We start from the raw sequence: 15,535 nt of genomic DNA, 5'->3' as shown, positions 1-15,535 counted from the left end.
ACTACAGTCGACTACAGTAGCAGGATGTCCTAATGCATTTTAATGATGAGAGTGAACAATCGTCTTTGAAGAATTTGAAGGGGTTACAGATGATAATAACACAGACAGATGTGTGGTCCCTCAGTGTCTCCTCTCTAAAATGAACAATGACCTCCTTTGGGTGGCATGGTTAGCGTTGCAGTTAGTGCAGTGATATTACGCCGCCAGTGGGCTGATATCGCCTCAAACCGTGCATCTTGGCGCCTCACAGTTCGGCAGGCAGCAACCTCCTTTGAAGAACGCAGAGCCCACCTCACTGACAAAACCCAACCCCCCAACCAACCAACCCACCAATTTTCCCCTGCAACTGCTACAACCGTGTCTGCCTGTCCCGCATCGGACTTGTCAGCCACAAACGAGCCTGCACGTTACCCCTCCGTAAATCTTCGCCCGCGAAGCCAAGCCAAAGAAGAAGATTACAGCACCAGTTACCGTTGCTGTCTGTCAGGAGTTTGCACATTCTCCCTGTGTCTTGAGTAGTTTTCCTCCAGGTGCTCTTCCCACCCTCCAAGAACGTACAGCAGTTTGTAGATTAATTGGCGTATTTTTAGTTATTTTTTTTAAAACTTTAACATGTTGTCCAGCTTTTTCACTTGTTATTTCAGATGTTATATGAGATATAACATGAGACACCTATTGTGAGCCTGACAGGGTCCTTAAGGGTTTCAGGAGGCAATGGAGGCAGATAATGTTCAGGAGGTGGAATCAGAGGCCTGGGTGGTCATAGCTGTAAAGTTTACAGTATTTATGGAAGTTTGTTTATCGCTGATCATCAATATATTTGACAGACTTTGGTGTTGATTGAACATAGCTTCCAACCTAAAAGATCATTTCAAAGATCGTGTATCTCTTTGAGCAGGCTTTGTGAAAAATAAAAGCAGATTAAAAAAAAAATGTTTGTTTGCAAGTGATGGCTATATCACTTCTGATGTGATTAAAGTTAATTCTTCACCTAAAATCACACAGCCTGGAGGAGGCAATTATTTAACACAGCCCTGAACATAGGATTTTTTTTTGACTTGCTTCAGGAAAGCATAGAGCTTTTTAAATGAACAAAAAAAATCCAATAAGCAATTTACAATTAATAAAATAAGCTCAGAGCTCAAAGTTCATAATTTATTGTTAGGGTACATAATGACATCACACGCAACCTTGAGATTCTGTTTCCTGTGGGCCAGGCAGAATTCCTACTTCGTGGTAGTGCAAAAAAAAAACTGTACTTGTAAAAGGTATCTAGACAAAAAAAGAGAAATGTAAACAAGAAGGAAATGCAAAAAACCGACTGTGCAATGCAGAAAGATTCAAGAATAAATAACGTGCAAAGTAAGAGCCCTTAAATGAGTCTCCGATTGAGTTTGTTGTTTCGGAGTCAGAGTGTAGAGGGGTAGCAGCTGTTTCTGAACCTGATGATACAAGCCTTGAGGCGTCGATATCTCTTTCCTGATGGCAGCAGTGAGAACAGAACATGCCCTGGTTGGTGTAGATCCTTGATGATTGACGCTGCTCTCCGATGGCAACATTCCATGTAGATTGTGTTGATGGTGGGGAGAGTTTTGCCTGTGATGTACATCAACCACCTTTTGCAGGATTTCCCGTTCAGAGATATTGGTGCCCCCATAACAGGCTGAGTTGTAGCTGGTCAGATCTGTAGACATTTGCCAAGGTTTTCAATGTCACACCGAACATCTGCAAACTCCTGAGAAAGTAGAGGTGCTATGTTAATAATTAACATGATGTCAATAATAATGGTTTGCTTCTCATATTTTCTTGCCATTCAGTCCATCATGTGTATGATGGTTCTCAGACTATTTCAATTGATCCCATTCCACCACTTGTATCCTGTTCTTCTGAGACCCATCTACACTCATGGCAATGTCCAGGGAGTTCACTGGAAAATTCAGATGCAATCCACAGCAAAAATGTGCAAACATCACACATTCAGCATCTGACGTGATTGAACCTGAGTTACTGAACGTGTGCAGAAACAGCATTTGATGCTCTGCCATTGTGTTACCTTGTGCATCTGAAGCAGGAATATTAAAGCAGCGCTTTTTCATTTTTCTATATGGCATGTGCCATACACTTGTTGGTTCATTTATATGTTCACATAGTGCTGCAGTCTGAAATGAATGGAACAAATAATCTCAAATATTAACAGAGATGGAGTGGAAGAGGGGAAGCTGAAAAGAGGGACTGAGGATATCAAAGAGTTACAGTTGAAAAAAAGCAGAATCAAATGACCATGTTTAGACCTCGTTTCCTGGCAGAACCCTGCCAAGCTGAGAGACTGGCTGGCTCTCAGAGTCGTAAGCTTTTTATTACCAGGCTTCAGTCAAGGAGTAATGCAAGTGAGGGAGGGAGATATTGACGGGCAAGAGTTGGTAAGTGGGGAAGAAGCGCTTAGAAATGGGAAGGAGAAGCAATTGTTAGAAAGTTATGGACTAGGCAGCAACAATTAGTAAGTCACATGATGGTGGGGACAGCAGGGTGGTTGAAGGGTTTTACTTGTGGTCAGCTGTGATGCAGATATATCCAGGGTAAACTCTAGTCTTCCTCCTGTGTTGACGTTTACAGTTGCCTGCAGGCCACAGAAACTCAGCTGGTCACTGATGAAGCTGGAACAGGGAAGTCTAGTATTTAAATGAGTGAACTACCTGATAGGGTGATTTGGTTGTCTATAATTCATCACACCGCCATTAAAACTAAAAGTTGGGCCCAGATCTAATTTGTGATTTGATCTGCATCTTTTTATTCTCCACCTGGCCCATATCCATTGTTTTCAAAAAAAAACATTTGTTCCAACCCTATTTCTATTACCATTAAAAGCAGGAGTAATTAATTTAATTCACTGGCTTGTTGGCATGGATTATTACTCATTACAGTAAATAAATGAGTTTCATTCAGGTTAAATCAAAGCCAGTCAAAATAAAACAATTCCTATAAAGGGCAACTTATCAAAATCCAAACATTCATTGTGGAAGATCAATCCTTGAGCTACTCATTTTCATCGGAGAGCAAACATAGAAGTTTTATGACAATGTGATGCTGAAAAGAAAATGAACCAGGAGTAGGTCATCTGGCCTGTTGAGCTGGCTCCACCATTCAGTGAGTTGATAGCTAATCTGGCCATGAACTCTAACTATCTGCCTTTTCTCCATAACATTTATCTGCCTTTTCTCCATAACATTTATCTGCCTTTTCTCCATAACATTTAATTCCCCTACCATGCAAAAATCTATCTAACTCTATTTTAGATATACTATTTTAGAGCCTGTACTGCTTCCTATTCACTGGGCAAAGCAGTTCCTCCTCATCTCCTTCCTAAATCAACTCCTCTGAATCTTAATGTTATGTTCCTTACCTCTAGTCTCAACAACCAGTGGAAACATCTTTCCTGTCTCTATCTTATCATTTCTTTTATATTTTTATATGTTCCTCTAAGATCGCCTCTCATTTTTCTAATTTCACTGAGTATTGTTCTAGGTGACTCAGTCTCTCCTCATAGGCGAACCCACTCATTTTCTTGAGTCAACCTGATGAACCTCCTCTGAAGCATATCCAAAGCCAGTATTTTCTCAAGTAAGGACACTAGAACTGTTCACAGTACTCCAGATGCAGCCTCACCAGTACCTCGTATAACTGCAGCAGAACCTCCCTGTTCTTAAATTCAATCCCTCTAGCAATGAAGGCCAAAATTCCATTTATTTTCTTGGTTACCAATTGCATTTGCAAACCAATCTTTTTTGATTCATTCACCCACCCTCCCAAATCCCTCTGCACAACAGCATGCTGCAATTTTTCATTTTTTGAATAATAAACTGATTAAGATGACCTCACATTTGCCAACATTTTACTCCATCTGCCAGACCCTTGTCCAGTCATTTAACCTACCTATATCTCTTTGTGGACTCTACATCCTCTGCACAATTTGCTTTTCCACTAGTTTAATGCCATCATCAAACCTAGATATGCTACACTTGGAGACATCTTTAGTGAATATTGTGAATTGTTGTGGGCCCAGCGATAACCTCTGTGGCACTCCACCCATACTGATTACCAACCAGAGAAACCCCCATTTATCTCTACGTTCTGTCTTCTATTGGTGAACCAATCCTCCATCCACATTGATACTTTAGCTCCTATGATGCATGAAGTTACATGGCTGCATGGATGTTTTTAGGAGGCATCTTGTCAAACACTGACTGGAAATCTACCTGTGAGCATTCTCATTGTATCCTCAGAAGGATCAATTTCTATCCAGATGTCATGTTATTTATTTCTTAACAATAGCCTCATGCATTTTACTTACTACAGACTTTAAGCTAACTGACCTACAGTTATCTGCATTTTGCCTACGTCCTTTTTTTTTAGCTGTCTTTCAATCTGCTGGAACCTGCCCAGGGTCAGAGAATTCTGGTAAATTATAACCAATGCCTCTACTATAACTTATACCATTTCTTTCAGTACCATGGGATGCATTCCATCAGGAGCACGGGATTCTTTCGCCTTGTATTTGTGCAAGTTACTGGCGGTTTAAAACAGTGAGGCTCTCTCTTTCTCTATCTTTGTTTATCTCATTTTCTCACCCCCTGAGGAACAGGATATTCACTATGTTCACAGCAGAGAAAGAGAGTGTGTGTTTTAAAATATTGGCTACCTTAGCCTTAGGTATTTTCAAAATGTTTTCAAAAGGTTAGCAAGTTGTATCCATTTTCTTTTCTATAATAGAGAAACTGAGCAGAACCATTTGTATTCTTGTGATGTTATTATATTTATTCATATTGTTCATGGTACATCTTTTATGTTAAACAAAAAGGTGATGTTTTAAAACTGTGTCACTCTAGCTTTCTAAGATACTTTCTATGACAGCTACAGTCATATTGCTAAAAGAATTGTACAAAATGGGACTACACATTTTATGGTCCTTGGACCACATTACTGTCCAGTGAGAAGCTATCAAAGATGTATTTTGTGTTTAGAGGAGGTGAGACTTCTTTTACAAAAATGAATAATAATGCTGAACCCAACCAACTATGGTACTGCCTACTTACTTCATTATGATAAGGAAAATTTGACTAAGTTCCTTTCTGAACATAAGAAATAGGAGCAGGAGTAGACCATCTGGTCTGTGAAGCCTACTCTGCCCTTCAATGTGATCGTGGCTGATCTGATGATAGTCTCATCTCCACCTACCTTCCTTTTCTTCATATTTATTAATTCCCCTACTATGTAAAGATCTATCCAACCTTGTCTTAAATATATTTACTGAGGTAGCCTCCACTGTTTCAATGGGCAGCAAATTCCATAGATTCACCACCCTCTAGGAAAAGCACTTCCTCTGCATCTCCATCCAAAATCCATAACCCTGAATCTTGAGGCTGTGTCCCCTAGTTCTAGTCTCCCCCACCAATGGAAGCAACTTACCTACCTCTATCTTATCTATGCTGTTCATAATTTCTATAAGATCCCCTCTTATTCTTCTATGCATGAAGACAGTTGAAGAAATTTATTTCATATTTATCTTGATTCACAATAATATTTCCACCAAAGTTTTAAAAACTATTTTAAATGCACTAACATATTAAAATTTTTGTTCTATTTTGAAAGCTGCATTTATGCTATTATTTTAGTTTTAAAAATACACTATTTTATAAGAAAATATAAGCATTTGTTACTATTTTTTCTCAGCTCTCACTTCACTGTTCCATTTTCTGTCACTGTGTTAATGATCTTATCTTCCATGTTTTCCGCTGATTGCTGTGTTTGTTTTTACAGAGTATTTCACTCTGTGTTGAGATATACTCAGAACTTGGTGGCCAACATAATGCAGCTAACCTTGACATTCATTTCCTTTTTACAAGTTGATTCACACTCAATGCCTCACAAATTTGAGCAGTGTGCTTTTAATAATATGTTATGGGTGTGGTGTACAATTTGCTCAGATTGCAGTTAATGTTTGCTGCCAAAAGTACAGTCTGTTCTCAATCAAATCCCAACAGCATATGATGAACTTTGGGTCAGAATTGGTTTTTACAATACATCATTAGCATGTCCAATGTTTTCAGTAGTGTTTTACAGTTGAAAGATCCACACACTGCAGTTTCATTTTGCTGAGGCTGTACATTGATCATTCTTTAAAAAAATATATTTACGTGATTACAGGTCATCATAAAACTGTTTAAACAATTCATAAATTTAGATCTTCTTAATTAATTTGTCAAATATTATCTGAGGCTGTGTGATATCTGAAGTATTAGCATTGAGAGTACTATTTCAATACATTTTGGGATTGATGCTTTTTTTTAAACTACCTTAATTTTGTTTGATTTGGGTGTGATTTTTCCATCTCATTATATTCTTTCTTACTATAATACAGCTGGATTTGGACCTGCTGTTGAAATATGTTTGGAGGTCCTGTTGAAAGAAAAAATGCACATGCTTACACGTTATAAAAAGCAAATATTTCACAGTGAAATACTTCCTTCACAAGTGATTTTTAATTTTAAGTTAGTGTAGAGATACAACAGGGTAACATCATGCCACCCAAATACACTAATTAACCTGCGAATGCACAAACTCCTTATAGACAGTGTTAGATTCAAACCCAGGTTGCTGGTGCCATAATAGGGTTGTGCTAACTGCTACACTAACTGTGCCATCCAAGATTTTGCTTGAAACCAAAGTTTCAGGTTATTTAAAAATAAATAACCTTTTTATGAGAAGGCAAATAAATGCATGGTTCAAAATATAAGACAAGTTCAGCAGGATTAATACCCTTACACAAATTACCATTGAATTACTGATGCTGTGGACCTTGAGAAGCAACTCAATGAATTGTTCAGAATGTATGCTCAGGTCAGAATTTTGGACAGATGTACTGCAATACAAATAGGGCCGAACAGGAAAACACACAAGTGAAGGGCTGAGCAGAGTTCACAGGAAGAGGAAAGGCAGCCTGAGGGTGTAGTCTGAACGTAGTCATTCAGATTTGATTCAGAACATAATTTCTAATCCTGAGTGTGAGTTTTTCTTTACAGAATGAAACAAAAAATTAGGTATGAGGTCGAGAGCAGAAAACATCAGAAGATATGAATGTCAGGATCTAATTAATAATAGGGGGATTAGTGAATAGATGCCCACCTTTAGGGATTTAAATAGCAAACCTGGTGGTTAAATTATTGGATTAGTATCCAGAAACTTGGAGAAATGCTTGTATTCCATTATGACAGCAGGGTATTTAAAAGTTTCCGTAATTCTAAAAATCTGGGGAAAAGAGCTGGTGTCAGTAATTGTGACCATAAAACTATGTTAAACTCAATCTGGTTCATTAATGTGTTTCAGAGAAAGAAATTGACCTTACTTGGTCTCGCCCTTATGTGGTTCCAGACCCACCAATGGATGAATGAACTGCATCTGAATCCATCTGCTGTTGGTCTTCTGGCAATAACTGTGAATGGTGCTGTGTGTTGAAAGTTTTCACTCTCAAACATGGGGTCGTGATTGGACTAAAGAAAAAGAAGCATTGCAAATAGACCTATTTCCTCCTGCTTTCTATGTAAAAGTGTGAATACAGCCATTTTACTGAGGGTAGACCAGACGAGTAATAATTTCCAGGTGAAATTGTGCCCATTAGGAAATTGGTTCGTGCACCTGCATGTGGAATTTACCAATTAAATTTTACCAGCATCAGTCTTGCACAAAATGTATCACAGGTCCTGCACTGAACACTTCCTCCATTGCTGACATCCATCAAATCTGTTAAATGCAACTTATATCATTCATTTCTCTAAATACACAATTTGGAGTGAAGAAGAATCAGAAATAACTCCTATTCACACCATCTCCCAGCCTCAGATTTTAATGCTTAGGTTTATAGAATTTGCATAGCCTTTTTGTACAAATAAAATTTAAGCTGCCCGTCAATCAGTCCACACCTCACTCTCAGGGCTCAGGAAGCAATTAGAACAACTACATTATGGGGAGTATCCTGATGCACGAGAGCACAATTTCACCCTCATGTTTTCCCTCATCTCTGTGGCAGCCTGTCCCACATCTTTTTTTATAGCTGTCAAAAGGCGAGTTCATCCCAGAGCTCAGTGCACCAATGATAACGGGGTCTGTGCAGGATGGGGTCCTTTTTAAATTATAAATTTAGTCATACAGCACAGTAACGGACTCTTTTGGCCAATGAGCCTGTGCTTCCCCAATTACACACAATTAACCAACAAACCCCAGTACGTTTTGAATGGTGGGAGGAAACCGGAACATCTGAGGAAAAACCACGCAGACACGGGGAGAACATACAAATTCCTTACAGATAGCATGGGATTTGAACCCTGGTTCTGATTGCTGGGGCTCTAACAGCGTTGCGCTAACCGCTACGCCAACCATGCCATCCTTACAGGCACGCTACTGCTTTCAATGTATTTTTGTCCAATTGTGCACATTTTAGCAGGTGATCTGAATGAGTCCCTTGTATGAATTAAAACAATAAAATGATCTTTCTGTACAACACATCTTCAGTTCATCAAAAGAGAATGAATTAAAATTTTTAAGTCAGGAAAATGTACACTATAGCTTAAGATTAACCTGAGCAAAGAAATACATTTAAAAAACAGATGAAAATGAAGAGATGTCAATACAATAAATATTAATTGAGTAACAATTTAATCAGGGAACATGAACAACCTTCAAAGTATAACATACATTTTTATAAATATGTGTCCTTAATTATTTTTGTCTTCCCATGGAGGTCTTTGATTCAATAAAAACTGGAACATGATATATGATGTGATAGTTTATGTCTCCACTTGCAGTCAAAGATCTTGCCCATTGGCAGTGGACATTGCAAATTTCAGGGCATGATTTTTGCAGCTTTCCTGGCTGTAAGCTCGAACCTCTTAGGATGGTAAAATGAAATGCATGACGTATTGCTAATGTAACAATAAAGTTAAAATACCCCGACTAATGCAACATACTCTATATGTCAGACTTTTATCTAAATTCATATGCCACTGATGGTATTCTGGAAGAACACTAACCTTACAGCTAACAGACCTTAGAACTATAGAGTTGCCTTTTAAGTGGACTATGAATAAACAGAGATTGTCCCTTAATTGTGAAGGTTAGGTTAACTGACTGTTTTGAGAATGCCTTTGTTCTCTCCTCTTTGGGCATCTTGAGTATCTAGCTAAATGTCATTTCAGCTCCCTTTCTCCACTTGGCCTTTCTCTACTCTCATAGTGAGGCCAAAGCAAACTAGAACAGTGCCTGATATTCCACTTAGGTAGCTTAAACCATAAAAATATTAACATTGAATTGCCCATTCTCCACACCTACTGTGCCTAGTTCTGACTATCATCATTTCACCTAGGTTCTTCATCCATTCAAAATGCTCCCTTTCATTCTTCCCCACTGGATCCACATGCCCATCATCCTCCTCATCTACCAGCTTCTCTCCCACCCTTCCCCCTCAAATCAATATCCTGGCCATATTTCCTCTTATACCCTGCAAAGTCCTGATGCAGTGTCACAACCCGAAACAATGCCACATCCCTTTTGCCTCCAAAGATTTGCTTGAATTCTTCCAGCAGTTATTTAATGCTCCAGTTTCTACCATCTACAGCCTTTCTTCCCACTTGTTCGCTATTGTTTGCCTCAAGTTTTCTGAGAAAAATTGCAAGTTTTGTATGAAACCATTTGTAGAAAATAATCCACACTGATATAGCTTTGCTTTCTGAAAGTAAGGAAGTAATATTTATTGGCATTGAACAGACCTTTGCATATAGAATATCTAAGCCATGAATCAGCAACACCATGTAGATAAGCCGTAAAGGTAACACATTGTATTTCAACCAATTAAATATACTCTTTCCAATATCTGATCTGCCACATTATGTGATAAAAATACATATTTTGGAATTAAAATTGTTAGAAATCAATGCTTTTCACATTGTGTCATAGTGGGAGAGAGACTTTCAAGTGACAATTTTTCGTGCAGGGAAGCAAACAGGTAATTAATTAGCTAATGTCTCAATCTCTTGTTGCACTCAGGAGACCCTCGCATTATGGCTCCCTCATTTTCCACCACATGTACTGGTATGATGAGGATTGCTGCTGTTTCCCAGCCTCATTTGAGAATGGAAATTGTACAAAGTGTGGCAAGCCACATTGATACAGCTGTATCCTCTGAGATGCGTTGCTGGGACCACCCAGTCCCAAGGAGCCTACACTCGAGGAGGCTTGTATGAGCTCAGTCCTGTTCTTGGTGGTCACATGCCTTTGATTTTGTCTGTGTTCTTTTGGCATTGTGCCAGTGTGAGATTTTCATAGACATTCTGGAGTTTTCCCAAGAGAATCAAATACTCAAGATTAAATTACTGCTGCAAGATGAAAGCATTATGCCAGTTCCCTGGAATATACACACAGTTGTCTTGTGCAATTTCCAGGATACAGACAGGAATATGTACCAAACAAGAAGCCATTTAGCGCATTGTGACCATACTACTCAGCCAATCTTACCTTTACCACTTGGTCAAGATCACATGATATAGGAGCAGAAGTTGGCCCATTGGCCCATCAAGTCTGTTCCGATATTCTAATCATGAGCTGATCCATCTTCCCACTCAGCCCAACTCCCCGGCTTCTACCCCATAACCCGTGATGCTCTGACAAATCAATTACATGTCAATCTCTCCCTTAAATTCACCCAACAACCTTGCTTCCACGGCTGCCTGTGGTAACAAGTTCCACAGACTCGCAACTCACTGACTAAATAAATTTTTCCACATCTCTGTTTTAAATTGATGCCATTTTATCCTGAAGTTATGCCCTCTTATCCTAGAATCCCCTACCATGGGGAACATTGTTGCCACATTTACTCTGTCCAGGCCTTTCAGCATTCAAAATGCCTCCATGAGGTCCCCCTCATCCTTCTGTACTCCGACAAGTAGAGATTTCAGATTTATTGTCAGAATACATACATGGCATCACAAACAACCCTGAGATTCTGTGAGTAAGGTACAATGTTCACTTATTGGTAGTGAAAAAAAAGTCCAAAAGCCAAGAATTGTTCTTCATATGCTGACCTTTTCATTCCTTGTATCATTTTAATAAATATTCTCTGAACCCTCACCAATGCGAGCACATCTTTTCTCAAATAAGGCACCCAAAAATGTATACAGTACTCCAAGTGAGGTCTCACCAGTGCCCTATAGAGTCTAAACATTACATCTCTGCTCTTGCATGCTATTCCTATAGAAATGAATGTTAATACTGAATTCATTTTCTTTATTCCTGACTCAACCAGGAGGTTACACTTTAGGGGATCCTGCACAAGGACTCCCAAGTTTCTTTGCACCTCAGAATTTTTAATTTTCTCCCCATCTAATTAATAATTGGCCCGTCTATTTCTTCGACCAAAGTCCATGAGTGTACACTTTTCAACATTGTATTTCATCTGTCCCCTCTTGGCCCATTCTCCTAATCTATCCAAGCCTCTCTGCAGCCTTTCAGTATCCTCAGTACCACCCGCCTTACCACCTGTTTTGGTACCATCTGAAAATTTAGTCATAAAGCTAACGATTCCATAATCCAAATCATTTATATACAATGTAGAAAGAAGCAGCCCCAACATTGACCCCTGAGGAATACCACTGGTAACCAGTAGCCAACCAGAATAGGATTCCTTTATTCCTATTCTGTGTTTCCTGCTGACGAACAATGTTCTACCCACGTAATTCCATGGGCTTGTTTAGTAGCCTTATGTCATTTTGTTGAAGGTCTTTTGAAAGTCCAAATACACAGCAGCCACTGAATCTCCCATGTCTATCCTACTTTAGATCTCTTCAAAAAATTTCAATAGATTAGTAAGGCATGATTTTCCTTTCAGGAAACCATGCTGACTTGGGCCAATATTTTCATGCTCTTTCAGGTATTCCATGACCTTGTCCTTGACAATTGACTCCAATAGCTTCCCAACCACCAATGTCAAGGCAGGCTAATAGGTCTATAATTTCCTTTCTGCTGCCTCGATCTTTAGACATAGGTCATGATTTAAAGTTATAGGTCCAATTACTTTTTAAATGACGTGAGGATCATTCCTCCTATCCATCTATTAATAACTTTGAATATGTACCCTGAATTTTTGACTGCTCAGCTATAGAAAATAGTTTTTCACTATTTAATTTTTAAAGGATGAGAAGACCTTCATAAACATACCAGGGTGAGGTTAATGGGGTGTAAATTGGGCAGCATGGACTCATAGGGTTGAATTGGCCTCTTAGAGTGTTGTATGTATAATTTAGTTTTTAAAAATGCTGAAAATCACAGCCAAAACTTTCACTGTTACAAAGCTCATCAGAATGATGCCATGATGGCGACATGTGTATATATACAATGGAAGCCTGGACAAGAAGGGGGCAATTTTCTAGCCTGGACAAAAAGGATGCCATTTTCTGGAAATGTGGCCTATTGGTCATCTGACAAAGAAAACATTGACAATCTACTTAACATGGCAATGCACTGCAGCCTGGGAGGAGACTGTAGCACAAAGATTGAAAGTGGGAGCAATTTTGACAGCCAGTGATAATCATGACCACTTGATTCCAGAGGCAATAGGTCTCCTTAAGGAGATGGTAAGAAGCCTCTAGTTGCAAAGGTAGTGATATTGAGCATGGCTAATTGCCACAGCAATGGAGTGTGCCAATCTTTTGAACTATTTGACATAGCTTTACATAACGTAACTTTTTCATATTTAACATGGCTATAATAAAAATTGGTCAAATGCTTTCAAAGAGAAGTATGTTGGCACTTTAATGTCCCTCTGTCTAAGTGGAAGATCGGCCCATGAGTAAACATCCAGTTTCTGCTGGCTGCCACAATGACAAACCTTCCCTATGTTGTGGAAGGAAAACGATCAAGTTGGAACTATCCTCCACTGAATTCCAAAAGACTGGCTAATGAAATGAAAATAAATGAAGAATAAACAAATCCTCCAGTTATGCTGGGAGAAATGTAAATGATTAATTTTTGTGCAACAGTCATTATAATGTAGTTTAAATTAATTAGTGCAGATATTGAGGAATTTCACAGTTGAATTTAGTCATTAATTAATATGTATTTTGTTGAATGGGTTTCAACTCTATAATGAAGAGAAATCTTTAACAAATTGTTGAAACTGCAGGTTTTCTTGGCTAGGAAGTTAGTTTATTTAAACAAGGATTAAGTCTATGCAAGGAACACCAAACATCTAGGTATCAGGGTTAATTTTGAGAGAAGGTTCAGTAATTTTGAATGACAACATTGTGTTCCAAACATCCCTCGGTTGCTGAATGCAATCTTTAATATTCCAACAGTTACTTTTTCCAGATGTTTTATAATTGTGAAGAAACAATGGGATTTTGGCAAGAAACATAGTTTCAGTAAAAAGGAATGGGACTGAACAGCTCAGTTGATCCAGCAGGGCATCCTCTAATATCCAATCATAGCAATATGTAAATTAACAGAAGTAAAGCATTAATAGGTCTGGAAATGCAATAATTTTTTTAGCTTCATAGATTGAATATTTATTTAGCCTAGAGGGAAATATATAATTTCTGGTTCCATTATTAATACAGCACTCTGGAAATTCAACTTTTTCCCATTAACATGGATGTTGAAATATGCATGGATAACTTCATTCCCTGGGAATACTCTTTGTAAAATTATTGCAAGGGAACATAGATGTGACTCCCATCCCTCATTCCATACTGGATAGTCAAGATCTAGTTTCAGGAACCCAACCTTTCCATAAAATGATGATCCTGATTCTCCAAGCATCTGACATTCAAGACCCTCCAATGTTCTGTACAGCCCTGCAAATTCATGACCCTGGTCATCTTTTCATGTTCCCCTGCCAACCCACTACTTATCCTGGCTGTGCAATCCTTGATAGGATCTTCATCACCTTGCTGCTAATGTTCACTCTTCATTGAATCCCTAGACTTAAACATTCCCAAATGGCATAATTACTGTTACATCACTTGTATCCGATGATGAGTTGCTGAAACTTTCTCCAATAGGGGGTGGGGGAGGGTGGGGGGGGTGAGGGCATATTGAGCGCTGACCTACTGCAATGTTTCTTCATCTCTCTTATGTCTACATCTATCTTATTACAAATGGAAAGCTGGTTACCATTCTAGTGCACCAGAAAATCCAGTATAATTCATGAACTTCATCCTAAACCACAACAAAATATCTTTAAACTTCTGCAAGATTCCTTATTATTGTAATTTCATTGTTTACCTAATATTGAAATACTCTTGTTAACAATGTTATATTCTTCCAAATTTAAATTGAATTCATGTCGTTGTTTTTTATTTAATCCTAGAACAGTTCAGCACAGTCCCACCTGTCTGTGCACCTGATAGATATCCATCCCTTCATATTCATTACATGATCTGATTGAATCTACTTCCACCACTCCTAGTAGCCCATCCCAGACCCCCATCAATCTCTGTGAAAATAATGTATGTGCTCCTCTCATCACCCTTGAACTTGCTCCCCTCACCTTAAACGCATGCCCTTGAGTGTGTGACACTTTCACTCGATGGATAAAATTCAAATTGCCCACCCTATCAATGGCTCTCATGAATTTAGCCATTTCTATCAGGTCACATCAGTGACCTGATAGAAATGATATATTTCCCTCTAGGCTAAATAAATATTCAATCTATGAAGCTAAAAAATTATTGCATTTCCAGACTTATTAATGCTTTACTTCTGTTAATTTACATATTGCTATGCTCCAGAGAAAACAATTTATCCGACCTTTTCCCAATATGTCATATCCTCTAAACCAGGCAAGATCCTGGTTGTGTTTTTCTGTACCTCTCCAAACCACGCTGCCACCCTTTGACATATTGACATGCCAGTCAGTATTGCAGTAATTAAAGTCTTCCTTGCTGACAATCCTTCTGCTTTTGCAACTTGCAATAATTTGTCTACAGTACATATCTTGTCCTCTTTTTCCTGGTGGCTATTATGAAGCCTCAATTGTAATCACTAATTTGTAATCTAATTCAATGAGATCTATGAATATGTTAAAACCCACTATTAATTTGACCAGTTGTAATTTATGGCGTTTATTTTCTCTGTATAGGTAATTGTTCTGAACTCAGAGCCAGCTCTTCAGCGCTTGACGTCCTGCTTTGCGGAAACTGCCAAAATGTTTGGCCTGGAAGTCAGCCTGAAGAAAACTGAGGTCCTCCATCAGCCAGCTCCCCACCATGACTACCAGCCCCCCCACATCTCCATCGGGCACACAAAACTCAAAACGGTCAACCAGTTTACCTATCTCGGCTGCACCATTTCATCAGATGCAAGGATCGACAACAGACTCGCCAAGGCAAATAGCGCCTTTGGAAGACTACACAAAAGAGTCTGGAAAAACAACCAACTGAAAAACCTCACAAAGATAAGCGTATACAGAGCCGTTGTCATACCCACACTCCTGTTC

At 38.8% G+C, this 15,535-nt stretch overlaps 1 long non-coding RNA gene across 6 annotated transcripts in view; it reads left to right on the top strand.

The window, feature by feature from the left end:
• Positions 1-15,267, top strand: part of LOC138742514 (uncharacterized) — a 182,917-nt gene extending 167,650 nt beyond the window's left edge. For 4 of the 6 annotated variants that reach the window (XR_011344237.1, XR_011344236.1, XR_011344239.1 and 1 more), the window contains exon 8: positions 7,381-9,915. This is a non-coding gene — a long non-coding RNA (uncharacterized lncRNA). Of the gene's footprint in view, positions 1-7,380; positions 9,916-15,178 lie in introns of those variants that run through there. The other 2 variants (XR_011344238.1, XR_011344233.1) reach the window with 2 other exon arrangements.
• Positions 15,268-15,535: the final 268 nt, after the last annotated feature.

This window comes from Narcine bancroftii, chromosome 9 (genome assembly GCF_036971445.1).
Source record: "Narcine bancroftii isolate sNarBan1 chromosome 9, sNarBan1.hap1, whole genome shotgun sequence".
Lineage (NCBI taxonomy): Eukaryota > Metazoa > Chordata > Chondrichthyes > Torpediniformes > Narcinidae > Narcine > Narcine bancroftii.
The sequence above is the reverse complement of the archived record's forward strand: the minus strand, read 5'-3'. Positions and strand labels throughout refer to the sequence as shown.